At 35.8% G+C, this 16,817-nt stretch overlaps 1 protein-coding gene across 1 annotated transcript in view; it reads left to right on the plus strand.

The window, feature by feature from the left end:
- The window catches only part of Irk1 (Inwardly rectifying potassium channel 1), a 313,191-nt gene that overhangs the window by 25,419 nt on the left and 270,955 nt on the right, over window positions 1–16,817 (plus strand). The gene's annotated exons all lie outside the window — the stretch shown is intronic.

Consider the following 16,817-nt stretch of genomic DNA (forward strand, 5'->3'; position numbering starts at 1 on the left):
GGCAATACTGACGCCACTAATAACTGGCGAGCGCAGGATACGAATACATAATGCACTCAACCGTTTCTTCCTGCAACTAGCACCACCTACACCTGTTGTTACTGACATGCCTAACTTTTTAGCATGTCACGCCAGAAGGCAGTGTCCAGTTAGTATGCCCATTGTGAGCCTCTTCCGAGATATGAGTCACTTTGTGAGTATAATATCGAAGGCTTTGCACATGGTCTTAGAAATTTTGCAGCTCCGCGCTTTTGTCCACGCATTTCCTCCTTGATAGATCATATGTAAATCCTGTCTCCTCTTAATTTCTCCCAAACGGATTGGGACGTCTATCGTCGTTTCATCGAGTTTTGCACCCTCCTTTGCCAACTCATCGGCCTTTTCGTTACTTTCTATACCTTTATGACGAAGAACACAGTATAGATGTATGGTTCGGTCTGGGCGAAGTTTTTCCAATGCTTGTTTGCACTCCAGAACACTTCTTGATGAAGTACTGTGTAAAACTATTGCCTTTATTGCCGTCTGACAATCAATATACATACATATTCACTCGACTGCAGTTTAAGCACGCCTCCTCCAGAATTTCTGTAGGATATTCTTATTAAGTTATGTCACGAGCAATACAGCTGATCATTTGGCACTTGCTCGAGTATGCCAGCTAACATTTTTTTGACAACTTTACTCTATCTTTCAATGGTAGGAGAACGGAGTACGGAATACATTTCCTGTAATTTCTGATTGTTTTCTGACTGATAATGACTGTTTCCGACCGTTAGGTTACATACCTTTTATTCAAGCATTGAACCAGTGCTACTTAATCTAATTTGAGAGGTTCGTTAGAGAATATCTATATCTATCTACATATATATATATATACACAAATGAATGTCCGTTTGTGTGAGGCTTATAGAATACAAAACTATACATCAATATAGCTAAACCATTATACAAACTTTTTCATGGAGTCTTGAGAATGGTTTAGGAACAGGTCCCAGACCCATCCGGTAGGTCTCAGTAGCTGCAAATGCCAATTTCCTACATGGTACATATCTTATATATAAAAAGGAAGCCTAAAATGTATGTTAGTTGGTAGCCGGTGTTTGAAGAGATGCGCCGGTCGATTTTGTTCAAACTTGCACAAAAGTTGCGATCGATGTACATGATCTCGAGATATAGGCCAAAACGTGGAGCCGGGTACCCCTAGAATGTGTTTATAGAATATGGATATCGAATGAAAGTTGTTGATGAGTGTTTTAGTAGAGGGTAATTTTCATACCCCTGGGTGACTAGGGTCTCGAGATATAGGCCAAAACTTGGGCCCGGGTACCCCTAGAATGTCTTTATAGAATATGGATATCAAATGAAAGCTGTTGGTGAGTGCTTAAGTAAAGGGTAATTTTCATACCCCAGGGTGACTATGGTCTCCAGATATAGGCCAAAACGTGGACCGGGTACCCCCAGAATGTCTTTATATAATATGGATATCAAATGAAAGCTGCTGATGAGTGCTTTAATAGAGGGTAATTTTCATACCCCTGGGCGACTAGGGTCTCGAAATATAGGCCAAAACATGGGCCCGTGAACGCCTAGACAGTGTTTTTACATTATGCATATCAAATTGAAGCTGTTGATGAGTGCTTTAGTACAGGGTAGTTTTCATACCTATTGGTGACTAGGGTCTCGAGATATAGGCCAAAACGTTGATCAGGGTAACACTAGGATGTGTTTTTACATTATGGGTATCAAATTGAAGCTGTTGATGTGTGCTTTAGTACAGAATAAGTTTTATGCCGCTGGGTGACTAGGGTCTCGATATATAGGCCAAAACGTGGACACGGATACCCCTAGAATGTGTGTGTAATATGGATATCAAATGAAAGCTGTTGCTGAAGCTTTAAAGTAATTTTCATTGTGATATTCAATTTAGCCACATCAGCCTAGCAAAACTGATAAATATGCATGCGAAGCCAAAATAAATAAAATAATACCCACATACCTATTTACATACGTACTATTCGATTTGCCTGAAATTTGGTATATAAATTTGCCTATATAAGTATTTACGATCCCTTTTTCCAGGAAGTAGACCAGAGACGGAGTGGGACTGGGATTAGGACTAGGACTGGGACTGAGACTTGGAGTGGGACTGGGACTGGGACTCGGAATTGGACAGGAACAAAATGCATACCACCCTCTGGGACTGGCAATAAGAGATGAAGAAGAAGGAGAAAAACTTGAGAGAAGAGAAAAGAGAGAACGAGACTGAGAAAGAGATAGAATGAGACGAAGATTGAGATAGATGAAGCGAAAAAGACGGAGGGGGAGTGCATAAAAGGATTAGGGAAAAGTGAGGGGGGGGGGCAGAGTTAGACGGAAAAAGCTTATTAAAATGTATGCAGATAGACCAAATTTAGGGCAGAACAACGTCTGCCGGGTCTGCTAGTATCTTAAAAAATAAAGTCGCTAAATATCGTTGTAAGCCCATCACTTATTACAGAATGCTTCGATTTTAAAACGGTTTTTTGCATTAGAAAGCTGAGCTAAGCGAGATGGTTATTTTTAATATAATTTGAAAGTATAAGTTAGTAGGGGTGTGGAAATTCCCAAAATGTAGTAAAGTACTCAAAAACGGATGGATCGATTTAAATATTTCTTCTTTGCGGTAAAACTCTGAAATATATATCTTCCTTCAAAAAAACTTTTATTCTTTTCTAATATGAGCAAAATTGTTTAAACAGAAGTAAAATTTTTTGCAAAAAATGCATTTCGTTTTCTTGAGATATACTCCTTCGTTAAAATTTTTTAAACATTTCGTTAAAATTCTTAAACAAAAGTTCTATCTTTTGGTATATTTGTATGCATATGCTAATGTTTGTGCACTAAGGAGATTTAATCTATCTATCTCTATATATATATAAAGAAGGATGTATTTTAGTTTGTATGCAGGTTATGAACTCCGAAATTACTCCGCCGATTTTATTCAAATTTACAGTGTCACTTCATAGCAACCCCAAGCGTATCCCATTAAAGGTTTTTCCCGGGAAGTGGACCAGATATCGATCTATTCGAACAAATTTTATTCACAGTTAGATTTGCCAGAAACTTTGTATCTAGATAGGCCTTTGCCTAGATAAGTATTTACTACATTTTCTTCGGCATATGGACCATTGGCCGACTGAAACTTGGACTGGGACTGGAATTGGATTAGGACTGGGACTGGGGCTAGGACTGGGACTGATAATAAAGGATGGAGATGAGTAAGAGGAACTAGAGAGAAGAGAAAGGAGGGAAATAGACTGAGACTGAGAAAGAGTTAGAGAAAATAGAGAGTTAGATCGATTGGCAAAGACGTTAGGGAAGTGATGGGGGGGGGGGGGGGGGGGGGGGGGGGAAGGAGACAGGTAGAGGGAGGAGTCAATAAAAGGGCAAATAAAAGGGGGAGATAGGAGGATGGACAGTAATACGTAAACACTTCTTAAAACTTACGGAGATAGAAAAAAGTTAGAGCAAAACAACGTCTGTTGGGTTTTCTTGTTATATAAAGGGCAAATAAAAGGGGGAGATAGAATGATGGTAGTAATACGTAAAAACTTCTTAAAACTTACGCAGATAGAAAAAAGTTAGAGCAAAACAACGTCTGCTGGGTCTGCTAGTTATATAAAGGGCAAATAAAAGGGGGAGATAGGAGAATGGACAGTAATTCGTAAAAACTTCTTAAAACTTACGCAGATAGAAAAAAGTTAGGGCAAAACAACGTCTGCTGGGTCTGCTAGTTATATTAAATTTGGTAAGGGCAATTTTCTCCCATGGGACGATTTATCAGATAAGGTCTATACCAAAAACTTTATAAACTTGTACTGTAGGTAGCGGAATACTCAAATAATTATTACAGCTTTCGCCGATTAATGCCTGGGTTTCAGTGGGAGTTTCAATTCCAGTTAAATTTGACTAGAGTTCAACCTTGCCACTTTGGTCGATAACAAAAAATTTGACTCCTTATCTAAGTTTAAGCGGCCAAAGTGACAAGGTTGAGCTCTAGTCGATTTTAACTATAGTTTAATCTTGCATTGAAAAACCGAGCCAACGTTTTCTTTGAGATGAGCTTTTAACTGAGCTTTTTCACAGATGCTGTCCCCGGATTTACATAGTTCCAGGAAAGCTTTCCAATGTGTAGGCCATGATCAGAAACTGAAGATAGTTTGAATTGTATCTCTTTGAAAGCTTTTACGTTTATGTTAATACTTTGAACTTGGTAATTTTTTGTATTGCTTGTTTAGAGAAAAATTTCATCCATGTCGTGTGAAACCAAATTTTGTTCCAAAGAGAGCACCCTAATGTGTGTAAGTAATGCTAATTTAGTTAGGTACATATCCTCTAAAATTATTCAACTTACTTTTGATAATTAAATAATTGCCTCCCACTGAGATTTTAAAATGGTTGACCTCATTTTGATGATAAAATAATTGGAAGTGTAATTAATTTTGAAACTTTGTAGACACATTTTTCTTTGCTTTAAATTGAATTGTCAATAAAATGAAATTACACGTTACGTTATAAGTTACTGACTACATAATATAAATACATATATGTACATATGTATCATTTGTAAAATTTTTGCACCAGCTGCGAGATTTCTTGTGCACGAGGCAATCGAGCTTCGCATGACATTCTCACAATTTAAACATGCATACGTGATGACACTTCAAAAAAACTTAAGGAATTGCAACAAATATCAACAAGATTTTTACTCATATAAAGTTTGAGTATTTATCAGTGTTGACTTTGAATTTGAATATTAAAAAAGTTAGTGAAGTGCAGTAAAAAAGGGCAAATATGTGGGAACAACTGAAACAAGATGCATTTTTGCATTATTCTTACGATATTGTGAACCTTAACCTCCAAAACTACCAGAGCCGCCGCATTGGAAATTAACAGATCAGGAAGGGTATGACAATAGATTTATAGAGAGCGACGTTTGTCCGTCAAAAGTGTATAATCACTTTACATTACTTGCTTCGTTGGAATTACCCTCGTTTGCCGCAATGCCGACCTTTTCCCTTCTTTATGGAAAATATCTTAACGGAAGACATGGAACATTGCAAGATATACCAGTGAGTATGAATTTAAAAGAGAAATGTTTAAAGTTTTGTAAACAACGGTATTGTGCTGAAATTATATAAACCACAAAATTACAAGTTGCATCTTTTTCAAAAATTCTCAAAAAACTCACATTATAAAAATAAACGTTGACATTGATGTTTAAATGCATGAGAAGAAGCAGATATGTGACGAATTCTTGACTTGGCAAACGAAAAAAATGAGGTCAAATTCAAAATAAAAAATTTAAAAATGAAATAATAAGTAAAATTTAATTTAAAATATTTCGCCGACATTAGGGTGCCGTCAAAATAAAAATACATAAAAATAAGTAATAATAAATTTTTAATTTAATATTGATAACCGTGAATTTTGAACTTACGACTTTTTTGTAATTATTTCCGAATTTTGGCAAATATGAGTAAAAATTTGGAATCAGCGCTCAGAAATATTCATAGGTATGAGTAATGAGTATAATTTTGGGTATAGTTTGAAAATTTGACTTCAACAAAAGTTCAACCTCCCACAAATCCAAAATAAAGAGCGATAATAAATGAACGACAATTCTCAAATAACCCGAAAACATTATATTTGGATGTAGGTTAGACTGGATCGATTTATTTACCGATATCGCGCCATCGATTTTTCGATAGGATTTGGGCTCAGGAAAAAAAAGTTCCACTACGTTTACCCAAAAAAATAGTTTTCGTGCCTGCGAAAAAAAAATGGCGAAAGGGTAAATTTTTCAACCAAAACACTCCCCAAAAACCCAAAAAACATTTTTGTAAAAACTTTTTTCCTGAGCCCAAATCCTATCGAAAAATCGATGGCGCGATATCGGTTAACTTTCTTCCATGCAAGTCGGCCCAGGTTAATGTAGGTATCTTTTGTTGAAACACGTGGCTAAATTTTGTTTTCCACGCATTCATTCTGTTCTGACCGAAAATTGTTTTACCTATATTTGACAAGTAATCCAACTTCCACTTCTTTTCACTCTCTTTTCCATCCGCTTCGACTTTATGGCGCATTTCTTCTTCCGATTAACTCTATCCCTCTCCCTGAACGGCCGCCTGGTGTCGTGGTAGCGTGAGCCGCCTACCACACCAAAGATCATGGGTTCACCCCCATTTAGAAACAAGTTTTTTCAATTAGAAGAAAGTTTTTCTAAGCGGGGTAACTCCTCAGCAGTGATTTGGCAAGCAGTCCGAGTGTATTTCAGCCATGAAAAGGTTTCAGTGAAAACTCATCTGCCTTACAATGTAGGTTCCGTTCTTTAATTGCAAAAGAGAAGCGCGGGCTTAAATCTCTTCGGAGGCTATCGCGCCTTACATTTACTTAAATACCTCTCCCCGGCTTAATCTTGCGCTCCCACTTGCACTGCCAGTCGCACTTTTGTAGCCAGTTCCTCATTCACTCGCAATCTCACCACACTTACTCTCGCCCTCACACCCCTTGTAAACGTAAATATTGTCGCTGCTTTGTAGCTTAATTTGGGAACAATGTACGTTGTAGAATTGATATGAGTGAAATCAGACAGCAAACAAGTTAAAGGAAATTTATTAGAACGGAAAAAGAAATTCAGTAAGTGGACTTTCAAGGGTATAGAAAACGTCGTTAAGAAGATTAAACCGAAGAAAATGAGGAAGAAGAAAATTTGTATTTTATAAATGTGGATGATGATATGGACGGCTGTAGAGCCAATGAAAGGCAAGAAAAGAAAATGAAGGGAGAGGAAATAAAGTCAAAATCGAAGCCAAAACCGAAACTGGACGGCATGCTGTCAGCTTGTTATTGAAGCGTCGAAGGGGTGTAAATGAGTTATCCATTTTTTATTGAAGCTTATAAGCTTTCGATCGGTAACAGAAGTTATCGATAAATTATTGGTTTTTAGCGGCATGTTATCGGAATGTTATCGAACAGTTATCGGCTTGCTATTGAAGTGTTAAAATTGGTTATCGTTATGTTATCGGAATAGTTATCGATTTGCTATCAAAAACTTATCGATTATTTTACGAAAAGTTATCGATATGCTACGAAAATTTATCATCAACGTGTTGGCAATTCGTTATCTGCTTCAATACAAAGGCGATGACACATCTGTAACCCGTCGATAACAATTAAATTTGTAAATAAAAACGAACAGAATTTAGCTTTGAAACTCCCTAAGACTCCCGCGCAAAACTACTAGAATGAAAAATGCATAAAAAGACGGCCAAACACCCGAAACTTCGTTAATGGTTCAGATTTCCGATAAATTTTTTATTATTATTTCTGTATCTTTTATGCTTCCAGCGGTCCCTACATGTTGATTATGAGTTGTAAAATAGTTTTTTTTGTCAGAGCTTAGCTTCCGAATATACCGTTTTGAGGCCTTTATAGAACCCAACTCGTCTGTCAGTTCGAAAACGGCGCATGCCGGAATTTGTTTCAAGCACGCCATATACATACTAAAATTCACTTAAAGTTCTTCCTGTATTACAATTTTTTAAAAGAACTGCCCTACCTCAACTAAAAATGCATCGAATTTATGCTGGGATAGGCATTATTCCACTATACATATGTATATCAGGATTTAGTGTTCCTTCAAAAGCTTCCGGTTTTTTATAATGGCAGCCAAGATGTAGTGATTGTTTGCTTTGTAGCTGATCTCACTTCTTGAAACGGTTTGGGTGTGTTTCTTTTTAAGAAGACATGAAAATGTTCTCTTGGTACAATGACGTGCTTACTAGGGCTATTAAAAATTTTCGAATAGTTTGGTTAATGGAGCATTCGATTTTTTATTTTTGTGCGTTAATTAATCTAATTTTACTATTCGTATACTTGACTTATTTAGATCATTCGAATAATCGCAACTCAACGATTATTCGATCTTCAAAATCGAATTTCGATTTTGTATGAAGTAATCATAAAAAATTACGTATACGCCATGTATGTATAAAATATTTTTCCTTTTTTGATTCTTTGTTAATTTCTGCGATTCGTAGATATTGAAATCTTAAATGGTTTGTCTCAAAAACGGTGTTTCCAAGTAAAACTTTCTGAACTTTCTGAACTTTCCGATTCCGATGAGAAATTGTCATAAATCGAATTTGTCCCGGGGAATGGCAATTTTAATAGCCAATAACATACAACCAATGCATTTTGTTCCAACGAGATGTCAACACCAGTTTTGTGATTATTTAATTTCGGGATATTATGGAAGTGTTTTTGTTATTTTCGGTATTACAAACTAAGAGAATTCATTAAGGACCCTTGAATACCAGACATGATCGGCATTGTTTTTGATCTTGAAATTCAGGAAAATTACCCGGATATCTTCTTAATGACCACAAATTGGTCCCGAAGCGACCCCGAAATAGTTACCAAAACAATTCCGAAATAAACCGGAAGTGATTTCTAAATGTTCTTGAAACAGTCCCCAAGATCATTAGGAAATGGCCACAAATTGATCTCGAAACGGGGCAAAAATAACCACGAAATGGTTCCCAAATGATCCCTACAACCCGATATGACCCCGAGTGGCTCCGAGTGGGAGTGACGGAAATTATCCCGAAATTACCACAAAAGTTAATGGCCCTATCCATCCTACTGCTCTGCTAAAAAACGCATTTCGTTCGTGGTTATTTTTTTTTTTTATTTGCTGCAATCTAAAATACGAAGTAGCTAGAACGTTCCTATCACTTTTTCTACAATAACTCGACTATGGGCAGCCGCAGAGCTTAATTATCGTTGTTACTGGTGCTCAGCACCCGAATTCAAACACTCGCTAGCGCTAAAACTCCATCGCTAAAAATGTTTAAAACAGTAACATGTGCACAGAAAAGTATGCAACATTTAGTACCATATGATAAGGAACAATAATAGCCTAACTATAATACCCTTACAAGGGACTTAGGCGGTTATTCCTTATGACCATGTGGTACTAAATATTGCTTACATGTTGGAGTAGCAAAAAGAAACATTGGTTTAAAATGAAAGATAATGGTGCATAGCAAATACTTTTCGAAATATCAGGACACGACTGTAGCAGAGCTGGGTGTTATCACCTTTGCTGTGGATGCTGGTCATCAACCAAAAGCTCAGGCGGTGCAATGAGTGACCCGTCAAACTTACGGCTTACGCAGATGACGTTGATGAAGTCGAATGTGCATTCAAACGATTAGCTCTTTGATGAATCGGGCGGTGCGGAATATACATACCTGGTCTAATATCAACTTAATCTACGCGAGGGTAGTTTTGTTACAAATATGATTGTATGTATGAATAGATCATTAAAAGTGAGTTATAATTTGTAAACAAAAATTTCAATGTACATAATCAGTCCTAAGGCAACAATGCCACTGTTAACTATTTGTTTTATTGGCGCCAAAACTGTTTTATGTTTTGTAGCTGTACAAGCAAACAAAAATGTCAACGATTGTTTATTTGGATTTACTACGAAATTTATTTGGCTTGTCCAATTTGGCATACTAAATTCATTCATGAAAATTAATTTTTGGGTTTTAACAATAAATAAATATAATTTAACAATAATAAATATATGTATGCCTTTGAAAATAATAAAAGTCAAATGCGCCAATCAATTGGCATATTGTTACGAATATTAGCAACACTAAGGGGTTCTGCAGTTTCCAGGCCGATGCTAAGCAGTGACGTGAATTCACATCAATAATTCAATCATTATGTATCTACATAAACGAATCAATTATTGCGTCTACACATATGTACGTATACGAGCAGCGGAGAACCAATGCACAAACACATGCATATATCTTATCTGAGTTGTCACAAGAGAGGGCAATAATTTGTGCAAGTATTACTCAAATGAGAAGTTATAAACTTAGTTTTTGCTGGCGATTTTGTAGCTGAAACTAACTAGTAAGTTCTGGAATGGAAAAGCCTGGAAGTATGCAATGAGAAATAAAAGTATAAAAGGCGCGACAGTAGAGGCGAAGAGCAGTTTCATTTGAGCTATCAATCAGTTTGGTTATTAAGCAAGCTATTCGTTGCAAAGTATAAGTGTTATTGTAAAGTACTTTAATAAAGGCCATTTAATTTTAATTATTTAATATTGGAGTTATTTATTCAACAGTTTAGCGATACGAACGTTGGCAGAAGATTGCAAATAAGGGGAATTGCAGTAAATTCGTTACAATATTTAAAAGTAATTTAAAGTCTGTAATAACATTCCGCATATTCCCAGGGAGCTTTTTGGAATTAACTAGATTTCCATATTGTCAAATGATAATGAAAAAGCTCATTTTTGCAGATATTACATTAAACGGTTAATAAGAAAACGCAATTTGATTTAACACCAATAACAACCGATATCCAAGAACAAAAAGGGGTTTCTCAGTGATATATATATTTTTGTTTTTGAATTTTCCGGTTTTTTAAAGTGAGTAATTTTTAATAACAAATGTTTTCTTATCACTACTGAGATCGTTTAGTGAGATTTATTACCTTTAGATTTTTTTAAAACTGTTGTTTTGCGACCGAAATATGTTTCGGGAATGATACTTATCTCGGCTGCTCTGGTAGAATTAACATAATACAAATTTAATATTATGTTATTATTAATGTGTGTAAATATTTTTGGGTCGTCAAAATTTAAACCAGAAAAATCATACTACGTACTAATAGTACATTTTTGAGATAATGCAGCGACTATTTCAGGATCATTTTGAAATCATTGCTGGACTGTACGGGGATAATTTTGGTACCATTTCGAGATTTTTTTGTAGTAATGTTGGCATCATTCGGGGTCTACTTTCAGATAATTTCGTAACTATTTTGGATCGAGATTGTTTTATTTAGGTACTATTTCGAGATCATTTTCGGTAGGTGTTAAAGTACATTTCAGATTATTTCGATATTATGTTAGCGACTATTTAGGGATTATTTTTTAATCACTTAGCAGGGTCGGGCAAATCCATTTACAAATATGAAATCTTATTATTATTATCGGGTTTTTATCGGCATGTTATTGGCTTCGCGGCGCCTTGGTGTGATGGTAGCGTGTTCCGCTTCACGCCCCGGGCAAAGCAAAGTCAATATTTTAGAAACAAGGTTTTTCAATTAGAAGGCAATTTTTCTAAGCGGCGGCACCCCTCGGCAGTGTTTGGCAAGCATTCCGAGTGTATTTCTGCCATGAAAAGCTCTCAGTGAAAACTCATCTGCCTTGCCGTTGCCGTTCAGAGTCGACATAAAATAACTAGGTCCCGTCTCGCCAATTTGTAGGAAAAGTTAAAAGGAGCACGACACAAATTGGAAGAGAAGCTCGACCTAAAATATCTTCGAAGATCATCGCCCCTTACATTTTTTATTTTATTGGTTTGTTTTCAACGTGCTACTGTATGTTATCGATAACAGCTGTTATCGGTTATCATTGGTAATTTATCGTGTTATCGGTCTCTCATTGAAAAGTTATCGATTCTTTTCGAAAAAATAGATATATTATCAATAAGTTATGGATTTGATATCGAAAAGTTTTTGATTTGCTATAAATAAAATATCGATTTTTTGCCGAAAATATATATATTTATTGCAGAAAAATTAAAAATTTTTTATCGAAACAAATTTATTGGTGTGAAAAAGCTTTTTTTGTGACGGATTGTTATCGGCATGTTTTTTCTTTGTTATCGACCTGCTATCGACTGCTATCGATGACAGATATTATCGGTTATCTTTGGTGAATTAGCGAAAATATATAAACTTGCAATCGAGAAGTTATTGATTTTTCTCGAAAAAATTTATTTTTTTCAAAAAGTTATCGATTTGTAATCAATAATGCATACATTTTTTGTCGGAAAAAAAACTATTGGTTGCAGAAAAATTACCGATCTCTTATCGAGAAAATATGGTGTTTTTATCAAGAAAACATTTATTTAAATAAAAAAGTTGTAACAACGGATTGTTATCGGTATGTTATTGGTTTGTTACCGACGTGCTATCAGCTGTTGTCGGTTATTATTGGTAAGTTCTCAACGTGTTATCGGTTTACTATCGACAAGCTATCGGTTTCTGTCGGAAAAATTTATTTCGTATCAAACAGTTATTGATGTTTCGTCGAAAAATAATTGATGTGTTTTCCCAAAAGTTATCGGTTTGTAATCGTAAAAATAACGATTTTTTTGTAGAAAAAAATTTCCATTTCTTTTAAAAAAATTACCGGTTTCTTATCTTATTGTATAGAAAAGATTTTTCTGTAACAAAACGATACTTTTTGTTAGCAAATCGATATTATTTCGGTACATTTTCGATTATAAATCGATAGTGTATGTTTATCGATAATGAATTTATAAATCTTCGATAGCAAATCACCAGCACATATAATTTCGCCTATAATGCGACAGTAACATACCGATAACACTAATATATATATAATATATATAGTATAACATGCCGATAAAACCTAAAATATAATTCGAAAAGTCGTCGATAACGCATTATATCCTTTCCTTTCCTTTCCTTTCCTTTCCTTTCCTTTCCTTTCCTTTCCTTTCCTTTCCTTTCCTTTCATTTCCTTTCCTTTCCTTGCCTTTCCTTTCCTTTCTTTTCTTTTATTCTGTTTTCTTTTCTTTCCTCTCCTTTTCCTTCCTTTCCTTTCCCTTTTCTACTTACTTCTGCAACGCCTTTTCTGTTCGAAACAAGGATTCTAGGCGTCTTCCGGATAGCATTACGGAAGCTACTTATCATATGTTTGAAGTGAAATAGCTGTCCTTTAGACCTTTTTGTTAATTATTTTGTGATTGTAGTGTGCATACATATGTACATGACTCTTATTATTAAAATACATTCAAGCATATACAATTTGATTAAGGACAATATTCGAATATTCTTCTGCATTTAATTTTAATAGGTAGCATAGGTATGTGCATAGGTATGTATCTTTAAGTTCAATACAGTTCTTTTGCCCGAAAAAACATTGGACATAATCATTTCAATTTGAATTGTTTACGGTTGTAATTTTACTTTCTATTTCATTACCCAGATTTTTCGATTTCGTTTGCAAAGGTCTTTGGTTTTTTTCCATATCTAAAATAATAATGTAAGTAGGAAGCGATATAAATGCTACATGCGAGGATTTTGTCCTTTTTGACATGTTCGCCTAAAGTTCATTACCATTAAAAATAAAATAAATGTAAGGCGCGATAACCTCCGAAGAGATCTAAGGCCGAGCTTCTCTTCCAATTTGCGTCGTGCTCCTTTTGATTTTTCCCTACAAATTGGCCGGACGGGACCTACATGTTTTATGCCGACTCCGAACGGCATCTGCAAGGCAGATGAGTTTTCACTGAGAGCTTTTCATGGCAGAAATACAATCGGAGCGCTTGCCAGACACTGCCGAGGGGCGACCCCACTTAGAAAAATTTTCTTCTAATTGAAAAATCTTATTTCTAAAATTTTGATGTTGCTTTGCCCGGGAGTTGAACCCAGGGCATACGGTGTGATAGGCGGAGCACGCTACCATTACACCACGGTGGCCGCCAAGTTCATTACCATTCCTCGTCTTAAAAGAGTACAACGACAGTTAGCTTATGTGCATTAAATAAACAAAATACCACTTGTTTTTAAGTTCAGCTGAAAGTGGTGTATGTGCTGGGTTGTTGGCATTATTTATATTATTTAAAAACAAATTTTTTAAAGAATGCTACTGCGGCTTTGAGTTCAATGTTATGCTCCATCAATTATGAATCTTTATGCATGCTTGATTTTTGTTTACCATTTTAGTAGGAATGAGCTTTTAAGAAATACGATGAAGAGTTTGGTGAGTGATGAAATGAATCAGACAGGTGAAGTCAATATTGCAAAATATGGTCGCGTTTGACAATACTCGCACTCATAAATTTAAGTGTGGCTTCTTGACTTCCCTCCAGCATTGTTGTTTTTAGTATTATAAGAAAATGCTACATAAATGCTTTTCTGAAATGTGAAGTAACGAGAAGTAAAATAACGCCTGTGGTCTATATTTCCTTTGATGGAAGGGTTTATTTCCATATCCTGAGAGAAAGTGGAAAGATATCAGTCGACGGAACTGAATGGCTGGATCTTTAGAGGATCACATTGTCCACAACTAAGGAATACGGAAACATACTGCTAACGTCAATGGGCTGATTGACGATCTGGAACTATATCATGAAGTTGCGGATGAGTATTTGGGAGGCTTGTTATAAGAAAATACGCCATTAACGGTATACTGTCCAAAGACCCAACATTATTTTTCTTCACATTTCTTCTGGTTTCTCTTTTCTTTCCTTTCATGTCCCGCTTTCCAATGTGGAGATATATCCAGTTTGGCTTTTTCCGCAGATAACATACTAAGTTAGTAAAAAAGTAGCAAAATAGTACCAAAAATCTTCCCTCCCTAGTACTTCATAATTCATGACCGGTTTATGAATTGGTGTTGGCTTCAATGAGTAAGACCGTGCCAAACTATTAAACTCATGTTGTTGACGTTTCCAATGTATATTGTGGCAAATATTAGCATCACTATGATGTTAGTAAATAATCACAACAAAAAATAAAAGCAAGCAGCCACACTTATGTATATGTACACAATAAAGCAAGCAGCCACACTTACGTACAAGGCAACGAAGAATATTCCACACACATAACTAGAAGCTTGAAGCGAAGAGATTATTTCACATACACATATGTAGTCAGCAGAGAAGAGCAGAAGATGTTACTCACACATACATACGCATATAGCTAGAAAAACATAAAACATAAACTACATATATGTATATAGCTTAATAACCAAGTATGAGATCCGAGAAGATTTTGGCCAATTAGCGTTGGGTTTATTTTATTTTTCCTACAAATTGGCGGTACGGGAACTACAGGTTTTATGTCGACTCAGCTGAAAGCCAGTTTCATTTTTAGTGAGGAGGTTTTTATGGAGGAAATACACTTGGGGTGTTTGCCAAACCATTGCCGATTGGAGCTCCGATTACAACCTTTGCCGCATATATATATTGTAACGAATTTTGGGAAATTCCGTTTGTATCGCTGAACGCTACCGAATAAATATTGCAAAATATGGTCTTAATTAGACTACTCTGGGAGTAATACAATTATACTTCACAATTAGACTTCACTTCGCAACTAATAGCGTGTTTAAATCAAACTGATTCCTGATTCCTCAGCTTATGCTGCTTTTATACTCTCGGTTTTCTCGTTCACCCATTTCTCCTAAGGTCTAGTAATTTCGCGAACAGTTGTATCTCACGCTTGGTTACCAGCTATATACATGTATATTTTTAGTTTATGCTTTTCTACTAGCCATATGCGTGTGTATATGTGAGTAAGTACTTCGGCTGATGACTACATGTGTGTGTGTGAGATATCTCTTCGTTGCCTTGTACATAAGTGTCGCTGCTTGCTGTGTTTTGTTGTTGTGATTATTTACTAGCAGCCTAGTTATGTTAACATTCGCCACAATATGTATATATGTAGATGTACTCTTAGGTATAGGAAATAGAAAGGTAAGGTCAACCCAAAGTTATGTACATCGCATAAGTTATGTGTGAAATTGCGATATGCCCTAATGGAAACGCATACATTTTTAAAATTTTTTAGAATCTACACAATGTTTAGGTTAAATATAGATTTTGACTGTACGGCATTGACGTCATTGTGATAATGCAACGACTTTTTGCATTAAGAACTAGCCTACATCACTTTACTTACTTAGGTATCTGTATGTAACTTAAAGTAAAGTTGAGAAGATGCTGGCGCAGCTAATACAATGCCCAAATGCCATATGGATGTAGAATTTCCAAAACAAACAATAAATTAATATTGATTGGACACAAAATGGAAAAAGTTATTGAACTGAAAGTTGGAGAATTGTTTTTTTTAAATTATCAGAATGTGGTGTGCAAATTTATATTCAAGTGACTACTGCTTGTCTTAATACTTGAAACTTAAATAACGAGTATTTTTTCTTGCAGACATAATTCACTTTTGGCTATGTAGATCATAATTGTTTTAGAGCTATATTAATATCAACTAAGCGGTGTTGACACTGCCCTGCCATATTTGATCTATTGGTTGTACTGGTGTGACGTGAAAAAATGAAGTTCATTGTTGTAAATGAAAACAGTTTAAACGCCGTCGGGGATAGCTCTCACATGGAAGAGTTAATCAGCTGGGCTGTCATACTTGCATTACATTGTGGCGTTTTTGAGTAGAAATTATACAGATCGGTCGATAAAAGGTTAAGGAGCTTGGTCTCCATGAGTTTGCGAAAGAGGCATACTAATTTTTTTAACTCACTTATGGCGTTTTTCGGAAATAACGGGGGAATGTTTCTTAAAAAAGAATTTCTACTTTTTCAGCCTTAGCACGATATCCGTAAAAAACTCTCATCCAAGTACGAACTCTTAAATGAGAATGTGTTGAGTTAAGGAACCTTCCGAAACTTACCACAGCAGAAACAAAACTTGCAGTGAGAAGCTTGAAAAACAATAAAGCCCTATACCACAGGAACTATCAAAGAAATTGCAAAGGAACGGACTGTATCCGAAATATGGAGGAAGCAGCATCTAGTGTTAAATGGCAAAGACACATAGGTCCAGAACTTGCCATCAGCATATCGGCCGTTATGCATGCTCGCCACAGCTGGACAAATTTTCGAAAAGCTCGCCAAAATCATTTACCGCAAACGCCGTAGAGCAAGAGTTTTATCACCCATAAAAGATGGCCTCAGTCGCTGA

Source organism: Eurosta solidaginis, chromosome 1, assembly GCF_040869045.1.
Source record: "Eurosta solidaginis isolate ZX-2024a chromosome 1, ASM4086904v1, whole genome shotgun sequence".
NCBI lineage: Eukaryota > Metazoa > Arthropoda > Insecta > Diptera > Tephritidae > Eurosta > Eurosta solidaginis.